Genomic DNA, 16,412 nt, shown 5'->3' with positions numbered 1-16,412 from the left:
TATATATATATATATATATATATACATATCCTTATGTGTAAATGTGACTGTTGTATATACCTTCCCAGGTTTATCACACCGGAGTTATCTGATATTTGTATATTTAGATATAACAACATATGTGATTCAACAGTAATATCACTAACAAGTACTACGCCATTGTAGAAGTCAAAGCAGTTGTTCAATACTATTCAGCATGTGTACTGACAGATATATTAGAAAAACAACTGTTTTCAGAGCTGTGATGGCTTAGTGGTTAACTGCTGTGACTATAGTGTACAGGGTCCTGGGTTCAAGACTACAAGGGCTGTTTATTTTGTTGCTGGGCAGAACAAGGGCTTTTGGATACAGAGTGGTTAAGGCAGTTTTGAGCAGCTTTAATTGGGTTTGCATGGGTTTATGTGATAGTAAGCGCTGCTAACATACAGTTAAATGTACTGGTGCTTACACCATGTAGGCTTTGGTTCCCAGTCCACAAATGTGCTTAGCATTTATATTGAAGCAATGCTTACACTTGCTAAGCATGGCTCAGCCCTGGATACCAGTGCTCACATTCTGGTCTGATAAAATAGTAGGGTAATGACATCTTTAGTAACTGTATTTAATGCCATGTACATAACATGCATCTATGTGCTGTCATTACCGTAGCAAGGTGTGTGTGACTACTGTCTGGGACACCTGAGTATATATGGCTTGTACAACACTCTTTTCCAGTTGAATGTGTTACATACATGGGTAGTATCCCAGGTTATATGCAGTCACACTGGGATGCAGTGTACCATTACGGTACTACTGTTGACAGTGCTTTCTCATGTAAGAGTAGATTGCAGAATGTAGTACTGGAACTAAACACCCCTACATGCAGAGATGGACTCTGAGTCCTCACTGTCATGTTCCTGATGTGTGAACTGTGTCTCTTTACATATTTCCTACTGGATATTGATCTGACATCTGTAAAATAACTGCAGACTACTGTGTGTATAGCACATGTCAGTGAGGTCTGTTGTCATGTAGTAATGGCATACTTATCGGTGTCAGACATATATCTGTCAAAACATTCATCCTAATGCATAGCTAGTTGGCTGGCTGATGTCTGTCTATTTCCTCTGTACAGATGTGCAGATGTCAGCTATCCATCTTGGCTACTTACAGGCAATCTATGCTTGACTGACACTGACATATCTGCCCAGCTATGTTATGAATGCCACAGCTAGGAATCCACACCCTGTAAGCACCACATGTCATGCATACCTCAACTACACTACCACAGTCAATAAAACATGCTTGGGTACAGGTCTCCAAGACAGACACTGACTATGTTATGTAATGCATGTTGCATACATGTCAAGTGGAGCACCTCACTGGCCCTCTGCAAGTGGAAACCAGATGATTGGTTGTTGCATGTAACTCCCAACCTGAGGATCACCCCTGTGGTATCTGTTGATAGATGGCCTGCTGGCACATGTCTGGTGGCATGATACCATTGTGCATACATCCCCCTACACTTCCCATCTCTCCATGGACAATAGCCTGGTACACACCTATGAATACCTGCACCGGTAGTCCCCAGTACTGACAAATGTGTACATGTGCATTACTGAGAATATCAGTGTCTGTGTGTTTGTAGACATGTAGGTGAGAATACACTGAAGCCCTTCACACCCACTGCACTCCCCGTTGCCATAGTTAGATTTGGCTGATGCTGTACTGGACGTTACATGTACCTTGTTACACTCTACTCATTAAGGGCTATCTGGGGATTGCATTACCAGCACAACACTGTTGTACAAATAGGTTAATAGGCATGGGATACCCACAAAAGTATGGCAAGTGTGTATATGTATGCATGTTTGTTATTTGTAGGGTACATTCTGCAGCCACATTCACCTAATACAATACACCTTGCCACACAGTATTAGAGATAGTGATGCTGCTGACCATAGGAAAGTCATGACAATGCATCACCCTACTATCCCTGTGGCATGTGCATTAGATGCATATCCCTGTAGTAGCACTCTTGGGATAGACAAGGGGTTGTATTGCAGTTCTGGTTAATGTGTGATGGTGGGTATGTCAGAGTGTTATCATGGGTTTCAGTGCATAGAATATCCACTGTGGGGTGTGGGTGCTGGGTATACTGTCTTTACACCATGGTACCCCTGGTACATGTCCCATGTTCCACTGTATGGGGACCACTGTCACCATTAATCATACAGGTAACTGATAATACTATCCAGCCCAGTTATGCATCTGCTGTGTGCAACCTATCTGTAACAAAATGGACACACTGACAAGATAGTTAGCACTGATAAGCCCAGGTCTCTCAGATGTGTGTCTGACTATAATGTGTTTGTCAGTGTGTATATGACAGTATGTCACACTATGTACTGTCCATAAACAGCCAGTACATCTCCCATTACCATACTGTACAGGCCTGGGGATGTTCTTCACGTAACATGTCACCTGGAACACATCTCATCCTAAAAGCTGTGTGGTGTGTGTAAGTAAGGACACACACATCAATAGCACTACATACCTAGGTAGGGGTTCTAGTCCCAGTGTTGCCAAGTGAGAGTGTGTGTGTGTGTGTGTGTGTGTGTGTGTGTGTGTGTGTGTGTGTGTGTGTGTGTGTGTGAAGGAATCAACTTCCGTTTACAGAATATACATGTCCCAGGAGGTCATCTGTCCGAGACCTGCTTGGCATATGCTAACTTTTCACAGGTATCATCCTGTGGAAATACATTCCACCACAACTAGTGGTATATGTGTAAATGCCCTCTTCCCCACTGCATAGATGTACAGCAATGCTGGGTTGGTATATATAGCTGGGTGTGGCTCTTGTGGACACTGCCACCATCATTGCCATTACTGTTGAGTGCATCCCCCCACTTAGCTGGCTGTAATACTGTACAGTTCATGTTAAAAGGATAAGTAATTGTCTATCACACTACCTGCAGTTTTACAGCACCTCTCACCCTCAAAAGGGTAGGGTTTTGCCACCCACACCAGCACACCTATGCTTACCGAGTTGAGGACTGCATAACATTGGGGAAGGAGGACATATACCCTGCCAGTACCATTGTCAATAACATTAAACTAGCGGACTGCTTATTTCCCAGTGTGTTGTTGTGCCTATTCTGTCTTAGTGGAATTACATAGGCTACAATGAGTTCCTTGCACAGGTACATACATCCATGTGTGCAGTATTCTATGTGTATTGCATCAACACCAAAACCTCTGTGTGTGTTACACACAGACATGTGGTGTGTACCACCCAGTACACTTACCATGGTCCACTGTAGAAGGGCTGCTGACATCAGCCACCATGCACTCACCTGTATACACCACCCCCAGACCTATCAGCCATGTGGCACAGGCAGTAACTGTTATACAGACCTGTGACATGTGTTCACCTGTACCCAGGATATGGCACAGCCAAGGTGTCAGCACAGTGCCATACCCCTTGTAGGATACAACAGCAGACCATCCTCCTGCTAATACATGGACATCTGCAACACAAACAGAATACATTATGGAGACCACAATCACTCAATGTTAATAACAGCTATAATGCATCATGGCCGGACAGCTACACTTCCTAACAAATAAGCATTAAACTTTACTGCTGGCAACATGTTACACAGCATTATATTGGTACACCATAGTGTAGTCACCCTGTGCATCAAAACCATATTATCCTGTCCCTGCATTGATGTTATAGATGACAGGGATGTGGCATAGGTATCTTCATATGCACAGGGTGTGTTGTTGGTTTGTCAGAGACCTAGGCGGGGCCATACATTTGACACCATGTGTGTGAGTGAGGGGATATAATTATTAATTTGTCCATGGTGATCTGGTGTGTGTAGGTGTGGGGTTGCACCAGCTGTGCTTGTATTGTGTGTAAGTATACAGTTCTGCCATGTGGCTGTCCTAAATAGGTGCTTGTTGGACAGCTGCAGACCGTACATGGCAGGGTGTGCAGTTCACCTTCTCTGGCCATGGACATGAGAACTGTGTCTGCCAGGGGTTCCACGGGCAACACCGGGTACAAGCCATGATGTGCTACTCTCCCCTGATGATGACATATGTCTGCTGGATCTGGGTCCCTTCTGGGACTGGCCAGAGCCATGTGCACGTGGCCTGCTGTGATGTGGTATGGACAGCACCCTTCCCTATAGTGCTGGGGCTGGTACTGCCACTACGGGAGTGGCTCTGTGTTCTAGCATGTCCATGTTGACCTCCAGCTGTTGGTGTTGCTGGCCTTTGTCCATGTGGCCATCGCACCACTCCCACCATATGGTCAAGCATGGATATTCCACAGTTGAGGATTCCCACCATCTCACCCAACCATCTATCCATGACCTCTGAAAAATAATGGAGGGCACCTGCAAGATCACGGATGTTGTCAGTAACAGCTGAATGAGTACCCCTCTGCAGCCTTAGAGCCTGTCTGGTGTACAGTTCTATATTTGCCTGCACCTCCATGATGGCCTGAAACATTCATCTGGTGGTACCAGATGTGGCACTTCTACCAGGGGCACAATGACCAGCAGCCCTCCAATGAGCAGTCATGTACATCTGCCTATGTGGTACACCACCGGACATCTGGCTATGGCTGCTGTGTCTAGACACACATGCCATAGATACCACACTGTCCTGTCCCATGCCATCAACTGCCAACTGTCCCTCAGCTATGGCTACTGGTGATGGGGTATGTATAGTCATTGTGACTGTGTGCAGGGATGGGGTGGATAGCACTGGGATGCCAAATGTTGGCACAGCTTCAGCCCCTGACAACCCCGCCTGTGCCTCAACACACTTATCATCATTTTCAGTGTCTGTATGGACACCAACATCAGATTGCCTGCAGGAGGGATCACGACCCACCTCGTCACCTATGAGAGGGAAAATAAGAAACGCACTTTAAGACCTGTATGTCATTGCATAACAGTACACACACAGACACACACACACACACACACACACACACACACACACACACACACACACACTGACATTCCACCATACTACTTACCTGTCCCTGAGTTTACATATTGTCCCAAGTTTTTTCTCCTAAGTTCCCCATCCTGCATCAGTCTTGAATAATTACAGTTAATAATACCAATCATTAACGTATCATTCTTCTAATTGCTTAGAAAAGTGATCACAAAACATGACCTGTTACTCCATTACCTCTTTGACTTGATTAGAGTTGTTTTTTCAAAGACTCCCTGATGTCATCCAGTGTTTACCCTAGTTTTGTCCAGACATCTTGAGCATGGCCCCCATATGTTATGGGCTACTACAGTCACTCAATAATGTCACGCACTGGAGTGTCATATGTAACTATTGTTCAGTAGATGCAAGCTCTGTTACTCTATTAACTTTTTATGTGGACTACAGTAATATTTGGAAACACTCCCTGGTGTTGTCTAGTAATTCCCCAATGCATCTGTAGTGCTGCAGACATGGGTATTCTTTCACCTTTCTGCTGATTGCAATTAAAACAGTGTCCCTGGTGTCTAGTTTTCCCTCCCAATGCATGTTTCATGCTGTAGACATTATTATACTATCAGCTGTCCTGAGATTACATGTCAAAAATATTCCTGGTGTCTCATGTGTCTGTCCATGTCCATGCACTGCACGATTTCAAAGGGAAGGTGAGAGGTATGAACAACCCCACACTCACACATGTGCATATACACACACACACACACACACACACACACACACACACACACACACACACACACACACACACACATACACACACATGCATTCTACATACATCAAACCCCTTCACTCCACCAAATAGCACTTACAGACAAATTACCCCCACACACACACACACCCACTTACAGGTGAGGTTCCACAAAGATATTACACACAGACCTCTCATTACCCATCTATCAACAAGCATGACATATGGCACTCAACAGCATGCAGTGCAGCTATAGTCAATTCCTGCCAGCACCATAATACATCTCTGTGATGCATGGGTTGTGTTGGTAGGTGATGCCCTTTCCCCTGAAACACACTGCACCCATGTACACAATATTGCTGTGCACCTGTTTGGCACTCTGGCATGTACTGTGCACCATACCTCACAGGTGTATACACCATTGCTGAATGTATATATGTATGTCAGTTATGTTTGCTCTGCTGCTCACAGCCCCTGTGTGTTTTTCCGACACATACCTGGGATGATATGTGGACAGATGTCATTTGTGAATACCTGCTGTCTGATTTACAGATCTCATCAGTGGTGCATGTATGGCCAATAAAATACAATTACACTGACAACCTTCAAACCTTACCGTGGCTATGGGGAGTGTACACACCCTTATTGATATGGCACCCTCTTCCTTGATATGCCATGGGGCCACATTACTGCATATGTTAACATTACACAAACCTGATATGTGACATATGACCTGTGCAATCAAATGCAGTGTCAAACAAATGTGTTAGTTGTGCAGATGCTGATTGAGATGCATACCATTTGTGGGTGCATATGTGTGCATGCCCTTATCATGATGGTTTGTTGCACCTACTTTTATGTGTACTACAGCAGTCACTATTCCTGGCAGGGGCATACTAGCATGGGCCATCTGCATTTGCCAGTATTTGGTCACTGTGCCCTACAAATGTCCCCCAACTCTGCATGATTGCAAGATCAACTCATGTGCACATCCCTTGGAGGTCACACAGTGCTGTCACTATTGCTGTGGAGTCAGGGTTATGTCTGCCACAGTTCCTGACCTTGACTGTGTGCAGTTACAGCCATTCATAGCGTCCTTTGGATCTCTGCTTCAGTGCACTGTTGTGTTTCATGATGACACCCCTCCCCACCCTCAGCCTTTTTGCAGATGCTTGACAACTATGGCCTACACATGTGTGTCATTTTGCAGTGTCCAAAACATTAAACACCATGTGTACCGGCCTAGTCCCTGCTAATGAATGGCAAACATACAGGTATACACTGGCACTGGCAAGGTACAGATGGGGATGGCGGACCTGCGGTGGAGTGAGGTGTTGGTTGTGCAGCACATATATCTTAATTGATACTGTCTGTAGGTTTCCAACATGGTCTTGGTACACCAGTACACATTGCAACACATGCCTTTTGTGGACCTTTGCTGTTATGCATACACTACCTGTAGAGAGGACTGGCTGATATTTCCTGTGGTACAACTGTCCCATCTGATTACCCTAACCCATGGGCCACACGTACGCAGCATCCAGGCAATTGCTGACACAGGTACTGCACAGCCAATACTTGATAGACATTCCTGCAACTCCCTCAATGTTGTGCATATTACTAGGCAGCCTGCACGGCCAGTTTGCAGCATGTGTCGTCATCTGTCTTGGATGGCTATCTGTTTATTTTCTACATTAATACTGTCTCATAAATACCTCACCACATACATGACTGTCTGCACTATTTGCCATGGTATATGCAATGGTGAGGTAAGGCTACATGTCCAACTTCTGGGTGCTACCTGTTAGGTATCACATCCATTCCATGGCTTGTAAGATGTGTGCAAGCCACGGCTGCCTCTGTTGCAGGTAAGTGGGCACATTTGATGGCCAAACATGTTGGACAGCAGATCATTTATTGGTGTGACATTGAGGACCTGTACTTGCTGGAAGGTCCATACTCATGAAGAATACATGCTGTCAGTACCTCAAAAGCTGCTTCCACAATATGTTATTTGAAGTGTATGCACACATATGCTTCCAGTGTTTGTGAAGGTATGTATTCCCCATATATGCTGTCCTAACATAGGATTTCATATTGCACTTTCGTAGCTCATGTTAGGACCACATTGCAGGTTGTAAGGGTTGGGGAATGCAGTATTGTGATATGCCGTAGTGTAGATCTCTAAAAGTTGCCATTGTAATAGTGGTATATGCACTGTTGTAGCACTGTATAAGGGTGATGTTTCAGACATGTCCCTACTATAGGCCATTTGTCCCACCATTATGTTCATCTCTGTGCACACATCTTGCAATGACAGGTTGTTAGTTATATTGCAGGAGTCTTACATGCCCTTCAGATACACCACCATGGTGACCACTGTGATGCAGTGCAGTTGTCAGCAACAATACGTGAACATGAACAGCATGCATTATGGGTAGGTGTGTTAAATGTGTGTATGGAATATACCAATGCCATAACGTGACCAGGCTGCTGCCCTGGAGGTATACCAGAGGGACCTACATAATTGTGTGAGAGATGTGATGTCAGTAGCCACACTTATGGCATTGGTATAGGGTGGGAACAGCATTACAATACAACAGTACAAATCCACAATACTACAGATTATGCACATGTGTTTATTACTACAATGCAGCCTATATATATTTCATCTCACATATGCATGACCTAACTCTACAGATGCAGATGGATATGCAACAGTGGTCTACTGATGTACCCTGTGGCCTTACTTGCACGCTCCTCTGCCATTGTGTGGGTAGCACCCACCTCCACTATGCTTTCCACCAGGTGTTGTGTTTGCAGGTGGGCAGGTGCCCCGCAGCTGGCGATGAGCTCCTCAACATGTGTCGGGAGGGCTGGATTGCATGACCCCCCCCCCCATTGCAAGATGGTCCCCCCTAACCGCAGCAGCATGCTGACGGGCATGGCGCAGTAGATCTGTGCATCGATGTCAGGCCTGCTCATAACTGCAGTTATGCAGGCCCAACATTATTTACCCTTTGGACAAGATCTGTCCACAGGGCAGTCCTCTCCTGCAGATCGTGGGTTTTACACCCAAACAAGGTGTTGTAGTGCTGCACCAGGTATGTGATGATTACATCATTCTCCTCCACTGTGTACATAGGCAGTCTCTCCCTGGACATATTGCCTGAAAGACATAAAGAGAAAAACTGGTCTGAGGACCTCATACTGCAAGGATATCATAGTTGTTAATACACATCTCTGTCTCTCCCTCACCATATCTGCAACAACAATCTGATCACACAACTCAATGGATATGTCTACAGAAGACCTACCATTGGCGCATAAATCATATTGTACAACAATTTGTGCTAGGTGTTTGTAGTAATTTTCCATGTTGAAACACTATCATCGGTGGCCTGTTACAAACAATGTCACCTGCATGCCTTTGTAAGGGCCACTATGGTTCCATATATGCATGTGCTCTGCTTGCTATGTGACTGCTGCACATCTGTTGTTTTGTGTTAATGGGGATATCTATGCATGCTGTTAGACATAATCCTGGAATGTGTGGACTATTACTTCCCACATATGTTATATAACAGTGACACAATAGCATGTTTGAGAAACAGTTGCCAGCAGAACCACGTCTCCCTCCTCATCTGGCCATGTTACCAGGCCACATCTCATCTGAGACCCACCCTGGGACCTCCTCATCTACTGGTCCTGAACTACCTTTAGGTGGAACCACCTCAGGGGATGGTGCCCCCCCCCCCAGGAGCACACACAGATAGGATCCTGTCACCCAAAGTCAGGTCCAGGTTCTGGTGCATAGGGAGGTCCACAGAGACTTGGGGGATGTGCTACTGCACCTTGAGGCCCTCAGTAGATAATCACAGGTTCCTCATGCTCCTCCTGCTCAGGCCCCAGCCCAGACACCTTCAGGGCCATGGAGATGATATTGTGACTGCCCATGGGTGGGGACCTTGGTCCCATTGTTTCCATATGGAGGCTCATGGGCTTCCACATCTTAGACAACAATCCCCATCCAAGGTGTTTACCCACCACATGTGTCATATACCTCCCCTGTATGCTGTCTTGTCTGTCTTCCAACCCAACCTACCTCCCCAAATATACCTACTATCCTTCCCCAAATTACCAATGCCACCTTCACAAACAAGGGCAATGTGTTCCCATTATGGGGTTCACACCTAACATGACTGTCCATTTTGCACCCACTTACTGTTGCATATATGTATATATATATATATATATATATATATTTATATGTGTGTGTATTGATATGTGTGATGTTCCCTCACGCATATCATGCAACACTGTCATTCAACAGTAGGGGACATGTATTTATAAAAATATGTGGGTGTGTGTGTGTGTGTGTGTGTGTGTGTGTGTGTGTGTGTGTGTGTGTGTGTGTGTGTGTGTGTGTGTGTGTGTGTGTGTATGTGTGTGTGTGTGTTTGTGTGTGTGTGTATCTGGACACACACACACACACATATATATATATATATATATATATATATATATATATATATATATATGTGTGTGTATATATATATATATATATATATATATATATATATATATATATATATATATATATATATATGGGGTGCATTCAAACATCAAGTCCACACTCTCTAACTCCCCTTCCTGCACAGCTGCACTGTTCTGCCTTGCTACAACACAGACATATGTCACATGTGGACACAGCCTAACATTAGTATATATAGGGACAAATTGCAAGTAAGCCTATTACACACCTATGGCATTTGTGTATGCTACATTACATGTAAACATGACTGTCCTGCAAGTGGTGGGCTTTGAAACTCACGTGTCCATCATAATGGCATTACTTCCACCACCAGCTGTTGGCCACACTAATATACATGTCTTGCAGTACACAACACACACTATGATGGCTTACATCTTGTCAGTCAGTGCTGATCTGCACAGTTGACAGGTATGGCCCACTGCCCACAGGGACAGACACTATTGTCCATAGCAGTTTTTCAGCTGGACATCATTACAACACCTGATGGCACATATAACTCATTCCGCATCATCTATCCCATTATTATGGATCAAGTACTACATTCAGTTACATGCTTGTATGCTTCACATACCTGTTGTGGGAATATTGTCTCTTCTGGATACAGTTTGCTGTGCAGATGGAATGATGTGTGTTTGTTTGTTTGCATGTTTGTTTGTTTGTTTGTTTGTTTTCTTTCTCTCTCTCTCTGTCTCTCTCCACTACATGAGTTGAGCTGCTTTGAATAGTTTGCAGCATGGATTTTGTATTTAATGTAATTATTTTCCTGTGCCCCTGTTGAGCAGAGCCACAGAAGTGATCCCCGGGGTGAATTTCCCATTTCCCATCCAATCATCAAGATTTTTCTTGAAGAGTGCTAATGAGGAGCTCTGTTTGACATAGATAGGTAGTCTGTTCCAGAGTATGGGAAGTCTATGGGACAGGAATCTATCCCTCCAGCATGTTCTGTTTATTGTGGTGACAAGGTTAAGGTCCCTAGAGCGTGTAGCTCGGAGGGATTGGGATTTCTTTAAGTGGAGCATGTCCAACAGCTCTGGGTTTGACATAGCTTTGTATGTTAGGCAGAGATCGCCCCTGAGTAGGCGATATGCGATGGAGTAAAGCTGTAATTTTTTGAGACGGTCTGCATAGGGCATATGTTTGAGACCAGTAATCCTCTTTGTGAGGTATTTCTGTGGTCTTTCCAGTTGTTGTAGATGTCTTGTGAGGTACATACCAAAAGGGGCGTTGTACTCTATAATGGGTCTAATGAGTGATGAGTAGAAGGGAACAATGACCTCTTTTTTTCTGGATGAGAATCCTTTTGTGATGAGATGAGCCATGTAGAAGGATTTCCTGACCACTGTGGTGATGTGATTATCAAAGGAGAGACTACTGTCCACCTGTGTCCCAAGGTCTCCTATCACATTTTTGGCATTAAGTAGACTACCAGCTATGTGGTAGTTCATGGGTACAGAGTTTTTACCAAAGGGGATGACAATACATTTTTTGGCATTGAGCTTCAGGCCATGGCTTTGACACTAGGTATGTGTCTCATTGAGGCCCTTTTGTAGTTTGTCCACATCGTTAGGAGTTTTGATTATGGCTCCTAGTTTGCAGTCATCTTGTTAGCCAAAGACCTTCTGTGTTGGCCTGCACTTCTGAGAAGTAGATACCAAACAGGAGAGGACCCAGGACTGACCCTGTGGTACTCCACTTGTCACTGGTTTGATGTCGGATTTGGAATCCGCTACTTTCACAGTGTGGGTTCTGTCCGTGAGCCAGTTGGCAACCCATCTTGTGACATAGGGATTTATACCTAGTTTAGTGAGCTTATCTATAATTCCAGAGTGGGGGATGGTGTTGAAAGCCTTGGCGAGATCTAGATAAGCTGTGTGAACCATTTTACCCTGATCTATGGCTTTGGTGACTGCTTCAAAGAAGTCAATCAGGTTTAGGAGACATGATCTGCCTTTTACAAATCCAAACTGTGTAGGGTCCAGAGTTTGGAGATTACCAATTTCTTTGTTTATGAGTTCCATGATGATGCGTTCCATGGCCTTGCAGACCTGGCTCGTCAGGCTAATGGGGAGGTAGTTCCCGGGGTCCATCATGGCTCCTCCTTTGTAGAGTGGGATAACTGTCGTGGTGCACCATTCAGTGGGTGCAAAGCCTCAGGTGAGGCTATGATTGAACATGGTACTTAGGTAGGGTGCCAGTTCATTCTGTAGTTCATGTAGAACGCAGCCTGGGATATTGTCAGATCCCATGGATGCTGTGTTCTTGCCTTTGGAGAGTGTGTTTTTTACTGGTACAGCCATGATTATAGGAACTTTGTATTCTTCAGGTATAGAGATGGGCCCTCTAGGGGGTGAGAGGGGGGTAAAGTTAGCACTGAACCTATCTGCTAGGATGTTGGCAATATCAGTTGGTTCTGTATATTTAGTGCCATTATGCTGTAACTCAGAGCAGATCTGAGTGTTCCCATTTAGATTCTTGACATAACTATAGAATGCTTTGTGGTTGTCTTTAGAGTCAGTGGCAATTTTGTTTTCGTAACTATCTTTGGAGGATTTTATGAGGGATCTCAGCTTCTTACTGAGGTTGACCAGGGAGTTCCTCCAGTCATGAGATTTTACTCTTTTTTGCAACAGTTTCTTTCTTCTGTTGTAGAGTTTGTTTATGGCAGAGGTCCACCAGATTGGCTTCCTTTTTTTAGAGGATAACATCTTGGTTCTATTAGGAATAGCATGATCCATACACTCGTGTAAGTGCTTATAAAGTGCATTTGTGCAGGATTCGGCAGTCATACCTCTATTGTCCGTCTGCATGGGTGTCATGAAGTTTGCCACTTCTGTCTTAAGAAGTGTGAAGTTGGCTTTTGAGAACTTTTTATGATGGTTTCCCTAATTGGGGCTGGGGGTGGGATGTGGATGCCTAGGCTGATTAGCTTGTGGTCGGATCTGACCAACGAGGAATTGACCTCTGGTGTGGAAATGTTGGTAATGATCAGGTCTAGTATATTGCTGCCCCTGGTGAGGGTGTGAATAAGTTAATCCAAGGCGTTGGAATTTATGAATTCTAGAAAACGTTGAGCAAGAGTTGGTACATGAGTAGTTTTCCCAGTTAATGGTGGGGTAGTTGAAATCGCCCATTATTAGGGTGTTAGGTTGTACCCTAATAATGAGGAGTGTGAATCCTGGGGCATGGTGGGGGGGTCTGTAGCAAGCTACAGTTTGGATTGCGGTCTTGTCCAGAGTTAGTTGCACTTGGATAATCTCGGATGCATTATGCTGTGCAACTAGCCTGGAGGTGTGGATATCCTTAATGAATATGGACACACCTCCACCTTTAGTCCTTCTTTCTGGGTTAGGCAGCCGAAAGGTGTGGTATGAATTGAAGCCTGGTAATGCAGGGGTGCTCTCTGGAGCTTTGAACCAGGTCTCTGTCACTACACAGATGTCAATGTTCTCCATTTTAAGGAGTGCCTCAAGTGAGTGCATTTTGAGGTTTAGACTTCTAGCATTGAGTAGCATTACCCTCAGATTTTGCTTGCTTGTACCTGTTACAGTGGTGAATTTGTCATTTGAACCTTGCCTAAAAAAGGCACTATAGGGGTTGCAAGAGTCTTAGCCAGTATCCGGAATCCTAAGGGCGACAGGTGCAGGCCATCTCTGGCAAAGCATCGTGGACTGTCAATCATGTCGTCCCAGGCAGACAAATACTGGATCCCCTTAGAATGACACCAGAAGCTTAGCCAATTGTTGAAGTCAATCATTTTGTCCTTGTACTGTGATATCATTCTGGGTGATGGCAGGATACTACTCAGGGTTAGGGTCATACCTGCCTGGGATACAAGATTGGAGAGATCCTCCATGTCTCTTTTCATGTAGTCCAGGAGGTACGTCTCAGGTCATTCACACCAACATGGACAATGACAGTGTCATATTTGTACTTATTGTGGAGTGACCTGAGTGCATGCATTATGTGGCGGATCCTGGCACCTGACAGGCAGCTGACAGTAACTTTCTCCTTGTTTAGTCTAGTGAGTGGAACATCAGTGTGCCTGACTATAGAGTCACCTATGACTAGAGTGTTGGGTACGTTGTTATGTCTTATGGGCTGTGGTTGAGTGGCACACTGCGTTTGTGGGCTATGTGTCATTTGGGTTGTGTTGGGGGGTGGAGTTTGCTTGCATTTATGCTTTGGATGTCCCTGATGCTTGGGCAGGTTTTTATTGAGAGCCTCTGCGAATGTAGGTGTGTGTTTTGTGTTTCTATGTGTGTGTTTTGGTGGTGTAGGTTTTGAGGGACTATGTGATGAGTGTGGTGCAGTGCAAGTGTTTATCTTCTCCTCTTGATTGTCTAGTCCAGTCTTGGGTGAAGAGAGCTTTGCTTCCAGTTTGGCTATATAAGTGCATCTCTCACAGGTTGTAGTGTTGGGTGGTAGGAGGAGAGGGTTGTCTGTGTATATGAGGCAATTGCTGCATTGCCCCAAGATGCCCAGATTCATCAGGTAAACAGGAGAAACCACTGGGAGCTGACCCTTAGACATGCCTGGATAAGTGCTTATTTATTAAGTACTAAAACTGCTTTCCACTAGACAAGTGAGGAAAGTTGAGTGCTGTAGTAATTTGCAGCTTATGTAGTGCTTACAATGAGTTCTGAACAAGTGCTGAGATCAAAGAAACAGATTTGAGTGCTGAAACTAGAAAAAAATGGCTAGTTATTAGAAAAAAACTAAGCTAGAAGGCTTCCCTCCAGCACAGAAGGGCTTGGGGGCTCAGAAGCCTACAAATAGTCTATACCACTTAACAGGAAAGGCAGGAAACAAGCTTACATTTTTTTCTGTTTCCCAGATGCTCTCTTTGTACACAGTAGGAGTGTCTGAAATCAGAATATGATCTCACTGCACTCAGTTGAGTGAGCAAATGAGATGGGCCCAGAAGGAGTATCCAAACACAAATTTATAAGAGGGGTAGGCAGTTTCAACGCCACTAAGATTAACACCAAAACAAAAACAGGGAGGGTGGGTGGGACTAACTGAAGAGCAGAGTCAAAACTTCCAGTTCAGTTAATATTCCTGCAACACAGTTAAATCAATTTAAATACTGTATTTTGTGAAAAAAAAGTGCAGATAAAGGTACTTAAATTCTCTTATACGTCCAGTTGAATACAGCTAGTTCTTAGCCGGCCAAAGCTGAGGTTTTTAAGCAGAAAATATTTCACACTGTACCACTTAAATAGGCAAGGACAGGAAATCAAAGAATGTAGCTACCCCACACCTGCAATTACTAGCAAATAATAAAATTCAGCAAGCACTGACAAACTTCCAGTTCAGTTAATTTTCCTGCAGCACAGTTAAATCAATTTAAATACTGTATTTTTGTAAAAAAGTGCAGATAAAGGTACTTAAATTCTCTTATACTTCCAGTTGAATACAAATAGTTCTTAGCAGGCCAAAGCTGAGGTTTTTAAGCAGAAAATATTTCACACTGTACCACTTAAATAGGCAAGGACAGGAAATCAAAGAATGTGGCTACCCCCACACCTGCAATTACTAGCAAATAATAAAATTCAGCAAGCACTGACTAACTTCCAGTTCAGTTAATATTCCTGCAACACAGTTAAATCAATTTAAATACTGTATTTTTTTTAAAAAAGTGCAGATAAAGGTACTTAAATTCTCTTATATGTCCAGTTGAATACAACTAGTTCTTAGCCGGCCAAAGCTAAGGTTTTTAAGCAGAAAATATTTCACACTGTACCACTTAAATAGGCAAGGACAGGAAATCAAATCATGTCCTGTATGGAAAAGATCCTTCCTGAATGTGGCCAGCAGTGTTACAGACAGCAGATAGCAATACCTCTTACAAGAGGACTTGCAGACACAGGCCAACTACGTATTTGTATAAAGTTCCAGACCTACAGACAGTGTGAGTAGTGTTGTTATATGCATTGTATACAACTAGTGTTACAGGGTTTGTGTGTACATACTAGATTAGCATGGAATGCAGTCTGTCTGCATAACTCTCAACTGTGGGCCTGTCCACATGATGGCCATAGGATTGGCTGTTATGATTTGTCTGTCCACCACACAGGTCTTATCTCAGATATATCACTGGCATTCTGTCTGTTGAGTGCTATCAGTATATGGCTACATCCATCTGTGTTTCTG

This window comes from Protopterus annectens, chromosome 12.part0 (assembly GCF_019279795.1).
Source record: "Protopterus annectens isolate FY-2018-M chromosome 12.part0, PAN1.0, whole genome shotgun sequence".
Taxonomy (NCBI): Eukaryota; Metazoa; Chordata; order Ceratodontiformes; family Protopteridae; genus Protopterus; species Protopterus annectens.
Note: the sequence above shows the minus strand (reverse complement) of the source record.